Raw genomic sequence first — 12,871 nt, forward strand, 5'->3', positions numbered from 1 at the left:
TCTTAGCTGCGTATTAAAGGGAGAAGATTCCAAAACTTCAGGCCTTCTCCAAGGCAAGCCGTGCTCCCTCTTTGTTCAGGCTTAGAATAATCAAAATGGAAAGTTTGTTGTAAATTAATGGTAATAAATTAATCTCTTAAAAATAAAGAGTGGAAAGCTGAAGTTAATGGGCTGCTACTGCTGATGGAACTGTCAGAGTAATTCTGACCTCTGCCCAGACCTGAGCATGTTGTTCACAGCACGGGAAAAAAAGCAACTGTGGAGGTCAGATCAATATAGCAAAGATTTTTAGGTGGGTGGCCCTTTCAAATGGAAATGTCATGTCAAAAAGAGAAGGAAAAAAAAAAAGGAGCAGTGTTTATATACTACCATGTATATGTAAATTTTGAGGGAGAGACAAAGTTGTTAACAATTCCCATCAGGTCTCAGAATTTATGTAAATCCAGATGGCTGAACTACAGGAGTTCATTTTTATTTTTTTTTTAAAAGGAAAATCTGGAAGTTTAAAAACAATTTAGCAAGAGCCAATTAATCAAAGCCACAAGAAGAGTGCTGGGATGGCTGCCTATGAATAGAAATGTTATGTTTCCTACTGTCTTAGTCGAGGATGTCAAGAAACTCCTCGAAAGCCAAGTGGGAAGTCTCTCTGTTTTTAATGGGCCATGAATCCTGAGCCCAAGATGGTACCATCAACTCTGTGCAAGCCAAAGATTCCACAGACGCAAAGTCCAAGAACTACGTGGATGGGAGAAGTTTGGATGCTGTGTAGAGACCTGCACCTCAGACAGAATGGAACTGAACAGGAAAGGGGTTTTCTTTTTAGGACTACTGTGGTAGCTTCCCTTCAAAAAAAGGTTAATAATCATCGAAAGAAAGGGAGTAATATCGTATTTAGTGTTGTGGCACTTGAGCCTTAGACTCTTCTTGGGCATTGGGCATCTCTTCAGTGAAGCCTGAGATGGTTTTCGGTTCCTAATGCATATCAGATGCCTCACCGTTCTATCTTGCACCATCTAATACAGATGCTGAGATATTTTGCTTCCCATGATACGCAACGTTTGCAGCGTTGACTTCTCAGTTCAGGCGCTGCACTACTCAAAGGTAAACCAACAAAATGCAAGTGAAATGAGTATCATACCAGCCCTGGGCTTGGCCAAGGGAGAGACTGCAGCTAGAGGAGACTTGACAATTCAACAGGGTTATTCTTTAGAAAATAGAAAAATCAATTAAATGTTGAATGGTTGCTAGGAAAACACAGGTAGGGGTGAGTATGCTGAACAATTCCTTTTTTTTTTATTTTCTTCGTAATTCAAGCAAAGATTTGGAAATATTCTGAACTATGCTCTCCCATTTTCATTTTTTATATCTTGATTCATCGCTGTGCTATTAAAATCAGTGCATTCAGCAGCCACTTTTTACAGGCAATACTTGATGGATAAAAGAAATAAACACTTCAGGAGTGGGATCTTGGGTGCAGAAAACTGACAACGTTTTATATTCTATTAAAATACTGTATCTACTACAGCCTGCATTTTCTATGCTATTTCTAGTCAATTCATCTCCGTTATTAAAAACGAAAAAAAGTATAGTTTGGGTCAAACTACCTAAGAAGACAAAAGAATGCACAAATTTGTGACAAGAATTGACTTTAAAGGAATGCAGCGCCAGGGTCATCTCTCTGCTACATCTCACAGAAAATTGATCTGTATTTGACTTTTTCCTTCCGTCACGTTTCCAACTCTAAGTAGTTACAGATGGAGCCGTGGAGGAAACTACTGGCACCCGGGGGTCGGAAGGGGAAAAGGATCTTGTCGCACTTCCACGACTTTCTAGCCCCAGGAGCCCCTCAGACACACGGTGTTTGCGGCGCTGGGGTGAGGACACAGACACCAGCCGGGAAGGAACGGTGCTGAGCAAACGCTCCATCCCAGCCCTGGCTCCTGTGCAGCTGTTGGTGCGGGACTGAGCCCGCCCGTGTCCCCGGGGCTGCGGGGACACTCCGAACCCCGCTCCGGGTCCCACGGCGGGCGGGCGGGCCCAGCGCAGACATGGCGGACACAGCCCGGACCCCTCGAGCCGTCGCCTGGGCGATGGGCCGCGCGCCGCGGGGCGGGGCCGGGGGCGTGGCCTGAGTGGGCGGAGCCACGTGGCTGGAGGGGTGGGAGAGAAAAAAGAAGGGAGCCGCGGCTATAAATAACCCGCTCTTCCTGATTGGCCGGGGGGAAAAAATGGTCGCACCACGTGACTCGCCATCTAAAAATTCCAAGATGGCGGATCCCGTCACGGGCTGAGTCCGTTGGTGGCGCGCGCGCCGCGGTGTCCGCGCCGGGGCCATCGACGCGCAGCTTCCTCCGCCGCGCCCGCCGCCACCCAGGTCAGTACGCGGCACCCCCCTCCCCCCACCGCCTTCACCCGCCGGGCAGCGCTGCGCTGCTGTCGCCGCTGCGCACGGCTGGCCGCGGCGCGGCCCCTTTAAGGCCACGCGCTTTTCCGCCCGCCGGCTTTTAGTCGCGGCGGGGCCTCTCCCGGCCGCCGGGCTCTTTAAGGCACCGGCGCCGCCGGGCTGTTTTCCGCTGCACTCAGACCGTGAAGCGCGGAGGGTTCCGGAGGGGGGGAGGTGATGGGCAGCTCCCGGAGCCAATCCGCTTCGCTTGTGCCGCAGTGGCGGGTGGATTTGAGCCGCTCGGCGGCTCCTGCCTCACGCTGATAGGGCGACGCGCTCAGCGGGGCGGGGCCGCCGCGCACCATCACTCGGTATGGGCGTAGCGGCGGGGTGGGCGGGGCGTGAATGGCAAGCGCTCCCGCCCGTTCCGCGCTCGCGTTTTTGTGAATGAGGAGGGTGGGGTCGGCGCTGCCGCACGCCCCGCCCCCTCCCTCGCCCCGCCCCTCCTCTCCCGGTCGGCCGCGGCTCCTCCCCCCCCCCGGCGAGCAGCGCCGCCGCCTCGGTGCTGCGCGGGGCTCGGCGGGGAGCGATGCGGGCGGCGGTGAGTGCCGCGGGCGGCGGCCGGGCCGAGGGCGCGGGCTGCGGCGAGGGCGTGGGCCCGGCCCCGGGCGCGGCGGCAGGGCGCGGGCGCTGGCCGGGGCGGGCGGGGCGGCCCTGCGGCGGGGGCGACGCCCGCGGCGGGGCCCTGCGGCGCCGAGCGGGCCGCGGCTCGGGGTCGGTTCTTTCCTCCCCCCGCCACTCCCCGCCCCGGGAATAACGCGGGACTTGGGGAAAGTTTGTGTCGGGGCCGACTCCGCCCGCGGCCCCGCCGGAGCGAACCTCCCGGGGCTGCCTGGCGGGGCAGCGGCTGCCGGGCTGGGCCGAGGAGGTCGCCGCGACCCCCGGGGCACCAACCCCGTTAAAAAAACAAACTTAAAAAAGGCTTTATATTTTTTGCAAGTAGGAAAAAGCAGGGGGGATTCTCCCCAGCATCCCCGCGCTGTTCGGAAGTCCTGGGGTGACGCTGCGGGGACACTGACAGGTCCGAGTCCCGGCTGTGCCCGCCGAGCGGCTGCGCCCCCACAATGTGCGATCCGGGGAGCTGGTGCTGGATAAAGTGCGTGTGTCGCTCCGAGGTGGGAAGTGTGGGTTTGTGCAGCGATAAATTAGCTTATACCGCGTTCGGAGCAGCGCCAAGGGAGGTGTTGCCGAGCAGTTGTGTGTGGGTTTTGCTGCAGGAATTTATCAGGAAGGATGCTGTGCAATCCCTCGGCTCCTTAAATGTTATCTTTTGAGTGTTTGTGGCGTGGGGAACGCAGCGTGACATCTTAAGCAAGCAAATGTATTTACATAACAATCATTTGACATTATAGCTCCGTGCTGCGAACCATTTGAAGGGAGGTAAACCTGCCCTTTATTCAAAACATTTGCGTAATGTTTTGGTGCAGGCGTTTCATGATCTTGCAAGGTTTTTATTTTTGATGGTTGTTTGCTTGTCAATAGCCTGCTCTGGAAGATTTGCATAAATTAGGCTTGTCACTGCAAACGCTTGTTATCTGGCCATGAGAGCAGATTTCATGTTACAGGCTTGCTTGATATTCCAGGCTGGGTTGCAGCTCTAAAAATGTTCCTAAGAAGTGGGATCTGTGTTGGAAAGGTGTGGGTGGATTCAGGATGTGAAAAATCGCTGTAAATCTGGGATGGGGCGTGCAGCTCAGGGTGCTGGAGCGGGCTATAGATGCTCTCCCGTGTTTTCTATTTCTTCTCTAAAGGAATATCCAGGCAGCTTTCATGCCTTTTTTTTTTTTTTCCCCCAACAGCTGTATTCTGTTGTCTTCATAATGCTAATTTGAGCCTGAAAAGATGGAGCAAGTATTATTTTGGCCCTCTGTGCTACAGCAAATTTCACCGTTGAGTGAATAATCCCCTTGCCAATGCATTTTGATTTACTGGTATTATGTACTGTCAATAAATGGGACTTGCGCTGTATTTGCTGCTGTCAAAGTGCTTTCGGTTGTTGCCAAAAGCTACCTGGAGTTAATTATCTGAATTGGACTCTTTTTTTTTTTTCAATGGCAACATTTTTAAAAGCTAAGGAGCTCTGAAGTTTATATAATAATCTGGTTCTTGGCAAGGTTTCTTTTTTTTTTAATGCAGTCTGTCGCGGCACTGAGTTTTAATCGTTTCTGATGTTTCCACCACTGCTCTATGGAGTTTTCAGCCTAAAAGCTGCTGTTGTTGCTCCGCAGCCTCTCTGAAAGAGTTAAGAGGGCATTGAATTAAGAAAGCTCAGCTGCTGGTATACAAATATACAGCAATTACAAGGCAACAAAGTTATTGCAGAATCCTACTGTAACCATGGCAACATGTTCACTCAATTACATTTGGAAATGTAAAATGCCACCCAGTTAGAGTAAGTTTTAGCGACTGCAGATTTTCTGTATAAAGCGAAATGTGTAAGACGTGGCTTTCCAGGATTATATACTTTCCTTCGTTTTTGGATGGCGTGTTTTAGCATGTGCATCTGACAGATTTTCCCTTGCTGATATTAAGCTGTGCCCTTGGTTGTCTGAACTTAAGGGATAAAAAGAATCCTGAAATCTTTAAAACTTAACTTTGCTATCTTATGATTTCCTTGGTTTCGCTTCAGGAGCTGGCTTTAGAAAGTTGAATAGATTAGAAAATGCATGAAATGCATTTTGAAAATTACCTCAGAATACCAGAGGACTTTGTCATTACTGAATGGGAAGGAGGCATGAAGGAGCAGCAGAAGCATGGCACGAAAGCTTTTATTCCTTCGGGAGGAGATGTTTGTCGAGCAGTCTGTGTTCAGGCAGTGCCATCTCCAACAGGCTATCCTAAAGTAGAAGAAAACTGGCAGGTCTGAGCTACCGAACTTGTGGTTGGCACCAAGAGAGAGCGATTCTAGAGAAGAGCGTAGTTCTGGAGAAGCCCAGGGAGCGTCCAGCACCCCAGGGTGGGGAAACACCAAGGTCCTGATGTGCGACACGGGTGAACTCCTTAGCAGAAATTAGTTTCATTTATTGCTTGCCTTTTGGTGGTGACTTACTAGCAAACAGAATAAAACCGAACAAGTAGTTTCTCTGTATTGGTCAAGATGCAGCTTTCTGCTTTGTTGTGATGGTGTTTCACAGGCAGCATCCCATTAATGTAGAAAAGGGAAAAACAACAACACACTTAATATAAGTTTGTTTTTTATTATTATTATTTTTTTTAACTAGGTGTGTTTATATACACCTGCAGGTTGTTGAATGTCTGAAGGTGTTACCTAGTAACAGGAGCTGCTAAGAAATATTTAGATTGCATGGGTTGTTTTGAAGAAATAAATGCATTTTGCCCAGATCTTCAGTGCCCTGAACTCCAGGCTGCTTCCCGAACCCTTGGAGTGTCTGGATTGGGAAAGGTTTGCAGGTCCCATGGACCTGTGTTAGGTTCTGGATGGTTTTGGAAGGAAGCTCTGTCCAACCCATCTGGTTTTTCTGCTTTCACTGTGAGCAGATAGCTTGCACATCCCTCAAAAGCAGCAGCTTGAGCAAGTGTAATTTTCTGCTCCCATGGTGAGTGCTCGTTCTTCTCACCTCATTCTACCATGGGCAGAGGTGGATGCCCAGGAGCTGGAAAGGTGGATTTGATCTCAGTCTCCAACCCTAATCACGTGTTGACCTGCAAGGGTGAGGAGTAGGACTTGTTAAAAATAAAGGTTAAAATCAAGCAAGCGTCCATGGTTTTAGATGAAATTGCCCTCTTAGTCTCTCTTTCAAATGGCTTTGTGCTTTCAGGAGGATAGAGTTTTAAAGCCATCGTAAGGTGTATCCGGGATGCAGAAACTTGGTGCAATGCCTGAAACTTGCCCTCTGGGATCGTTCGTATGTTTAAAATCTGAGGAACCTGTGGACTTTCTATACATGAATTTGCCCAAACACATTTAAAACGAAGTGTTGAGACAAAAACTTGCCACCAAATATATAGTACATAATAGGGACAGATATTCTAGGCCAAATTTCTTTCATCTTCCAGAGCTGAGAATAGGCAAGAGCTTTTACAATGGATTGCTCACAAATACGCTTATCAAATAACTTGTGCTAAAAGGAGTTGGTATACTGAGTGTCTCTTAAAACTTGTTGTGCAGCCTTACCTTAAGGAGGGCAGACTGGCCATTTAATGTGGGGTGTTCTATGTTCTCGATCAGCTAAATATTTGGCATGCTCCACAGAAAGACTATGGTCTTCATTTTTGTCACTTTTGATTGCCTGAAGCTTTCCTCTAATGCTTTTGTGCCATGCTGTGCCTTTGTAAGGTCACAGTAACTGGTTGTCCTCGTATTTTCTCTGGGGTAGCATGTGGCTGTTGGGGTTAAGTGGCGTAAGTGTGTGTTAATGTGACGTTCTCTTCAGGGTTTGGAAATCAGAATGCGTATGGCCCAACTGTGCCAACGTCATCTTGGGGTTAAAACATTTCTTTGATGTCCCTTTCCAGTTAAAGAAGTGATTGTACTGTGCTCCTTGATGTTAGATGTATTTGTATTTACTGGAAATAAACACTCCTTGGCATTGTGTGTGTGTGTATATATATATCTATATGTATAATATAAGGCCTCAAACCCTTGGGGACCATATATTTCCTTGTCTTTCATCTATGGTTGAGTGCACGTACTAATATTACTAGAATAGTTTATTTGCTAGCCTTTTGTAAAAGGCAAAGCCCGTCACAAACCTCAAAGAAATATTAATTGGACATGTTATTTGGACACTGGTAATGACATTCATTAAAAATTTACCATTCTTAACTCTTCTGGATTCCTTCTTTGATGGTGTCATCTTCTTCATTGCTCTTCCAGCTTAACTTCAGCTTGTTTCCAGTTATCCCATTGCTCTTCTGTAATCCTTTTCAATCCTGCTATCTAGTCTACAAGGCCAGCCATTTGGTTTAAATTTTATCAGACTCCTTCTGGAATCCTTTGGGTTTGTGCTTTTGTAAAAACTTGTACTGGACGGCGCAGCTGACCGGGATGTGTCTTGTCATTCCTTTCCAGTTTTGAGCCTACTTACCTCATGGATAGCTTTTGTTTTCCATTTACGTTTGCTTCCAGTTTCCCCAGGTCCAAGCAATGAAAAGAACCTGGTTCTCTTCAGCTTATTTGCTGATCTCAGAGGTCTGGGGAGGGGAGAAAAAAAAAACCAACATGAAAATATGCGATTTTACTTCAAATTGTTTAAGCTGAGAAACAGCCGAAACATTAAAGCCGTCTGCTTTAGTATTTAGAAATGTGGCGATATTGTTACCCAGAAAAAGGGGTAAATAGCCTCCTGAAAATTTAAAGTTGTGTGTGGTGGGGGAGGAAGTGTGTCTTAGCATTTTGATTTGATTTAGATTGTCTCATATGTTGTCTCTATATTTGAGTCCTTGGATGAGGGAACTTCACAGGCCGTTCTAGTAATTAATACCACTTGCATTTTGATTGCGTTATGCAAAAAAAACCTGGAGTGGGCCAGGTTTACTTTATCCTGCAGTGGACCATGTTGATAAGGCAATATATAACAGATGATTCATGAAGTGATGCTTGTCATTGCCAGGGCTGCTTGAATAGCAAGCAGATTTTGGGCAACGCTGCTTCACCGGAAAGACTTGGGCAGTTTAAAGCGAGAGGAGGAGAAGAGACAAATATGTGCTGTGTTTCTGGCTGTCTTACAGGAGCTGCCTCACAAAATGTAGAAGAAGTTGGGAGGGGAGGGGGAACGGGTAAAAGAAGGGGAGTAGAGAAGCAGGAAAACACACAGAGGTTGCATAATGATGTCGAAAAAAGGGAACAATTAGGAAAAAAACTATAAAATCTCTTGGAAAGCTTCTGTGGTTTTTTCTTTGCGAGGAATTGCAGCTTGGCCTTCCTCTATAAAAATTCAGGCCTTTTTTTTTCATGGCATTCATTACTGGGCACATCTTGATCAACTTCATTTTTTTTTTTCCTTCATGTTTTCCTATTGGCCGTTACCTCAGAAAAGTTTGATTAAAATCTGCTTCAAACTGCTGCGTACTAGTGCAGAGGAGCGCGTGTTGACTTGTGGTCACGGGCACACTCAGCCATCTGCCCCCATCAAATGGCGCAGCCTTTGTTCCTCACACAAGAACTGCCTAAAAACCAACACGCTACCATTTAAAAATGGGATCTTAGTCTAGTAAGAAACCTCTTTCTGCTTTGGTCAAGATTACGTTTAGTTATTTTTATATATTTTTTTACTCTGAGACAGCTATTTGGTTTGGTTGAGGAGCAGAAAGGACCAGCGAGGTGTTGGGAGGAGGTGGAGGGTGAAGAGTTGTATTGTAAGGGTTTTGGTTTTTTGCAATCGTAGGATAAAATAATGTATAGGAGATTAACATCTCAGATTGGGCACTAGCAGTGTAACAATGTCTTGTTTTAAATGATCTCTTTAAGCATGTCACTCATTCTAGTGAACACTGACATCCAATTGAACTTAACTCCATTTATCTTTTATGAATACTGAAGAATTTTGATATTTCCCATGTAGGAAATAATTCATTTTATTAATTTTTCTGAAGAACTGGTGCTTTAATGAGGTGTCTGTCAGTAAGACTTAATTACTGTTAAATTCTGTGAACATTACTATACTGCGACTTGTTCTATGTAAAATAAAATTCCATTTGTCAAACGTGCACGACAGCATTAGTTTGCTGGTACAATTTGTGTTCACTGAAATTTGAGGCATAACAGTTATTCATAACCGACCTGTCACTAGTACTGGTGTGCATGGTTTTGTGGGGTGTTACACTTGCATGATGTGCTGCTTTGTCCCCTCTGCGGTTGCATGGGAGGACACTGGTAGGAAGATGCAGCATCACACCTGCATCTGCACTAATGTCTGCATTTCACGCCGAATAAGCAGTTAGTCAAATTTATTCTTCAGGATTAAAGGTACGTGAACACATTACACTGTCCCCCTTTTCCCTTGTTTTTTCCAACTTGCCTTCCCATTTGAGTTTTCATTTTATTTCCATAAAAACCTGTAGCTTTCACAGCGTTATCTCTAGTCAGTTAGCATGCTTCCACTCTATTGCATTTTCCTAATATGCTAAAACAGCTTATGTTGCATTTGTTCAGTAGAAAAACGTTCAAGTTCTGGCGTTGTGTTGACAAAACTTTCTGTCTTGTGTGCGTCGCTCCAAGAAAAGGATCCAAAATGTCATCCTGAAACAATGAATTAATTCTGTTGTATGCTGTTGCCAACAAGCATTCAGAAAGGGAATGTTGTTCGAAGTATTAGGAAAGTTACATTTTTCCCCATGGGAGCTGCAGTTATCTAGTTTTTGTCAGTGTTTGTTCCAGAATCTGTTAAAACCCTGAATACATGTGGTTTTTGCAGTGAGCAAAACAAATGTCCTGCCTGCTTGCTGCAGGTTCATATAAAATGTAGAGCAGTGATATTTGCTTTTCTGCTCAAATAGTGTGTACAAAAGTAAAGTGTTAAGCGAAGAAAACCTGCATTATTAACACTTTTAAAACGAGGAAGATTCTGAAAAATGGAATAGTCTGTGAAGTTTAACCTTGAGAGCTTGGTGGCTCAGGGCAGTGAGAAGGGAAGAGTCTCCACCCTGGAAACACAGTGGCAGTGGGGCAGCTATTTGTGAATTTTGGCGAGTTGGGAAGGAGGTGGGACGAGATGGAAGATGGGCTGTTGGCCTTGGCTCTGCATGCAGTGGCTCAAACTGCAATTTGGAATTATTTAATTCCCAAGTACCAGTGGAAAGGGAAGACCTGTGGGGCAGATGGTCAGGCAAGAGGGGTCCTAGGGGGAGAATCTGTAGGTAAAACTGAGCTTTCCTGCAGGCTGGATTGTATTTTAAAGCACTCCATATATGAAACTTGTTTCTTCAAACACGAAGAGTTGCTTCTTCATCCAGCATGAGCAATCAGTGTGCCCAGGTGGCCAAGAAGGCCAACAGTATCCTGTCCTGTATCAAAAATAGCGTGGTCAGCAGGACAAGGGCAGTGATCCTTCCCCTGTACTCTGCATTGGTGAGGCCACACCTGGAGTACTGTGTTCAGTTCTGGGCCCCTCAGTTCAGGAAAGAGATTGAAGTGCTGGAGTGGGTCCAGAGAAGAGCAACACGACTGGTGAAGGGACTTGAACATAAGACCTATGGGGAGAGGCTGAGGGAGCTGGGGTTGTTTAGTCTGGAGAAGAGGAGGCTTAGAGATGAGCTCATCACTCTCTATAACTACCTGAAGGGCAGTTCTAGCCAGGTGGGGATTGGTCTCTTCTCCCAGGCAGTCAGCAATAGGACAAGGGGCCATGGGCTTCAACTCTGCCAGGGGAAATTTAGGCTGGATATTCGAAAGAAATTCTTTACCGAGAGAGTGATCAGGCATTGGAACGGCTGCCCAGGGAGGTGGTGGACTCGCCGTCCCTGGAGGTTTTTAAAGTGAGATTGGACATGGCACTTAGTGCCATGATCTAGTAAACAGACTAGAGTTGGACCAAGGGTTGGACTCGATGATCTCTGAGGTCTTTTCCAACCCAGTCGATTCTGTGATTCTGTAAAAAAACCCTAAAAATGCCGTACCCAGTGCTTTGGCTGCATCTGGAGGAGACTTCTCCAAGTTACGGTGTGAATGAGGTTGCAGGACTCCGACACAGGTTGGCCTCTTGCAGCACAGTGGGACATTCACCCTGTGGGGAAAGCCTGGCTTGTTTCTTCAGACCATTTGGGGGAAGAGGGAGCACAAGTATCTTTCTGGAATATCTCTGAAGATCATGTTTCTTGCAGGGATCTTGTTGGATGAGATGAGTGATGGCACTTCTAATAAAACTGAAGAGGGCAGAAAAGCTGCAAAGTGCAGTTTTCCTGCTGCCTTCCCAAGGAGATAATGCAGTTTCTGAGTTTAGTTTGTGCTGCTCTAGCATCTTCAGGGACAGTGAAAGAAACGGCTCCGTACGATGCTGACAGCATCTTTACTGGGTTGGTGCCAAGCACAGCCCGTTCTTGCTCCATGTGCGAAGCAGAAAGCCTGGGCTGTTGCTGCTGTTTTCTGCTGTTAGTCAACAAACCAACCCCTGGGTTTCTGTAAACCTCACCTCTGCTGTAGGGGAAGATTACTGTCACTAATTAACTCAAGGTCTCCAAGTTTAGTTCTGTTGCTCCTGTTCTTATTTGATGGCAGTGTGATGGAGCAAGGCCCAAGTGCGTTTGGTAGTGGATATGCTCAAAACCTTGTGTCTTGTCTTTATTCTGTGATGAAGAGGGAAGGAAGGCAAGATGAAAGAGGCCACACGCAGTCAGGTATGTTTGAATCTAGCGTTAGATATCCTGCTGAGTAACTGATCCTTCCAGTGGACTGCAACCGAAATTGGCTACAGTGATCTGCATTTGCATTTCAGTTTTTCTTCACCTCCTTGATGTGCACGAGCCTCCTAAAATAAATTATTTTCTGTATGGATTTTTTTGTGCGCTTCTATCTAAGATTGATTTTTCCTGTTCGAATCTATTGGCAACACTTTGCTTGGGAGAAAATTCTGTTTACTTATTTATTTCCCTCAAATCTTACCTGGTGGAGGCTGAAGGAGGCATTTGAGTGAAGACGGCCTCTCATACGATTTTTAGCCATGGTCAAGGGAGGAGGGAGAAGACGAGAAATGAACAGCAGGATATTTATTCTGTATCGAATGCTTCACTGGGGTCTGTACTCACTCGTCTTTCTATTGGCTTTTTGTCATCCCTGTACAGAAGCTGGTGCTTTGCACTACACTGGGGCAGTTCGATGATGGGCTTAATCGTAATCATGAGTGAAATCTTAGCGTTAGGAAAAGAATTTCTTGCTTGAAGATCCACAGAAACGATGAACTTTTGACAGAGAATGGTGCTCTGAGTTTTTACAGGGTAAATGATCAAACCTGGCACAGTGCAGAAGAGTTGGATACTTCTGGATCAGTAGATGAAAAGGCTTATTTTGATGTACTTATTGATGTGATTTCAGGGCAAACAACTCTATTATTGTCTACAGTATACCTTGAAGAAGATGATTGTTTAGGGGTCTTGTTCATGAGCACACTGTGAATTGTTGAATATCGAAGAGACTTTTACTATGCAGTTTTATGAGTAATCCATGGTGGTTTTCGGTGGATTTACACAGGTAACATAGTCTTGTTCACCTCTGTGGCTATATGTGGGTATCTTTTGCTGATGTTTCCTTTACTAGATTTTGCTTTGTAAACAGAAATAGGTGGTGTTGGTACCTGATGAGTCTGATCCTTGTGTCTGGTTTGTGACACTGTAGATGTGAAGATACCTGGTGTTCTCTCTATGGGGGAAGACCAAACCGTTCTCAGTGCAGAATGCTTGCACGTGCCTGAAAAAACAGAGTGCAGTCCATTCTCTTGATGGAGAGGTGAATGGTGTGAGTTACTTTTGGGCAAT

General features: G+C 46.1%; 1 protein-coding gene across 1 annotated transcript in view; it reads left to right on the forward strand.

The window, feature by feature from the left end:
• Positions 1-2,272: 2,272 nt before the first annotated feature.
• The window catches only part of HDAC4 (histone deacetylase 4), a 227,995-nt gene continuing 217,396 nt past the window's right edge, over positions 2,273-12,871 (forward strand). Inside the window, 1 exon segment of the mRNA XM_080347184.1 lies at positions 2,273-2,374. The gene's annotated coding sequence lies outside the window, so the exon portion shown is untranslated.

The sequence above is a fragment of the Nesoenas mayeri genome (assembly GCF_963082525.1).
Source record: "Nesoenas mayeri genome assembly, chromosome: 6".
Taxonomy (NCBI): domain Eukaryota; kingdom Metazoa; phylum Chordata; class Aves; order Columbiformes; family Columbidae; genus Nesoenas; species Nesoenas mayeri.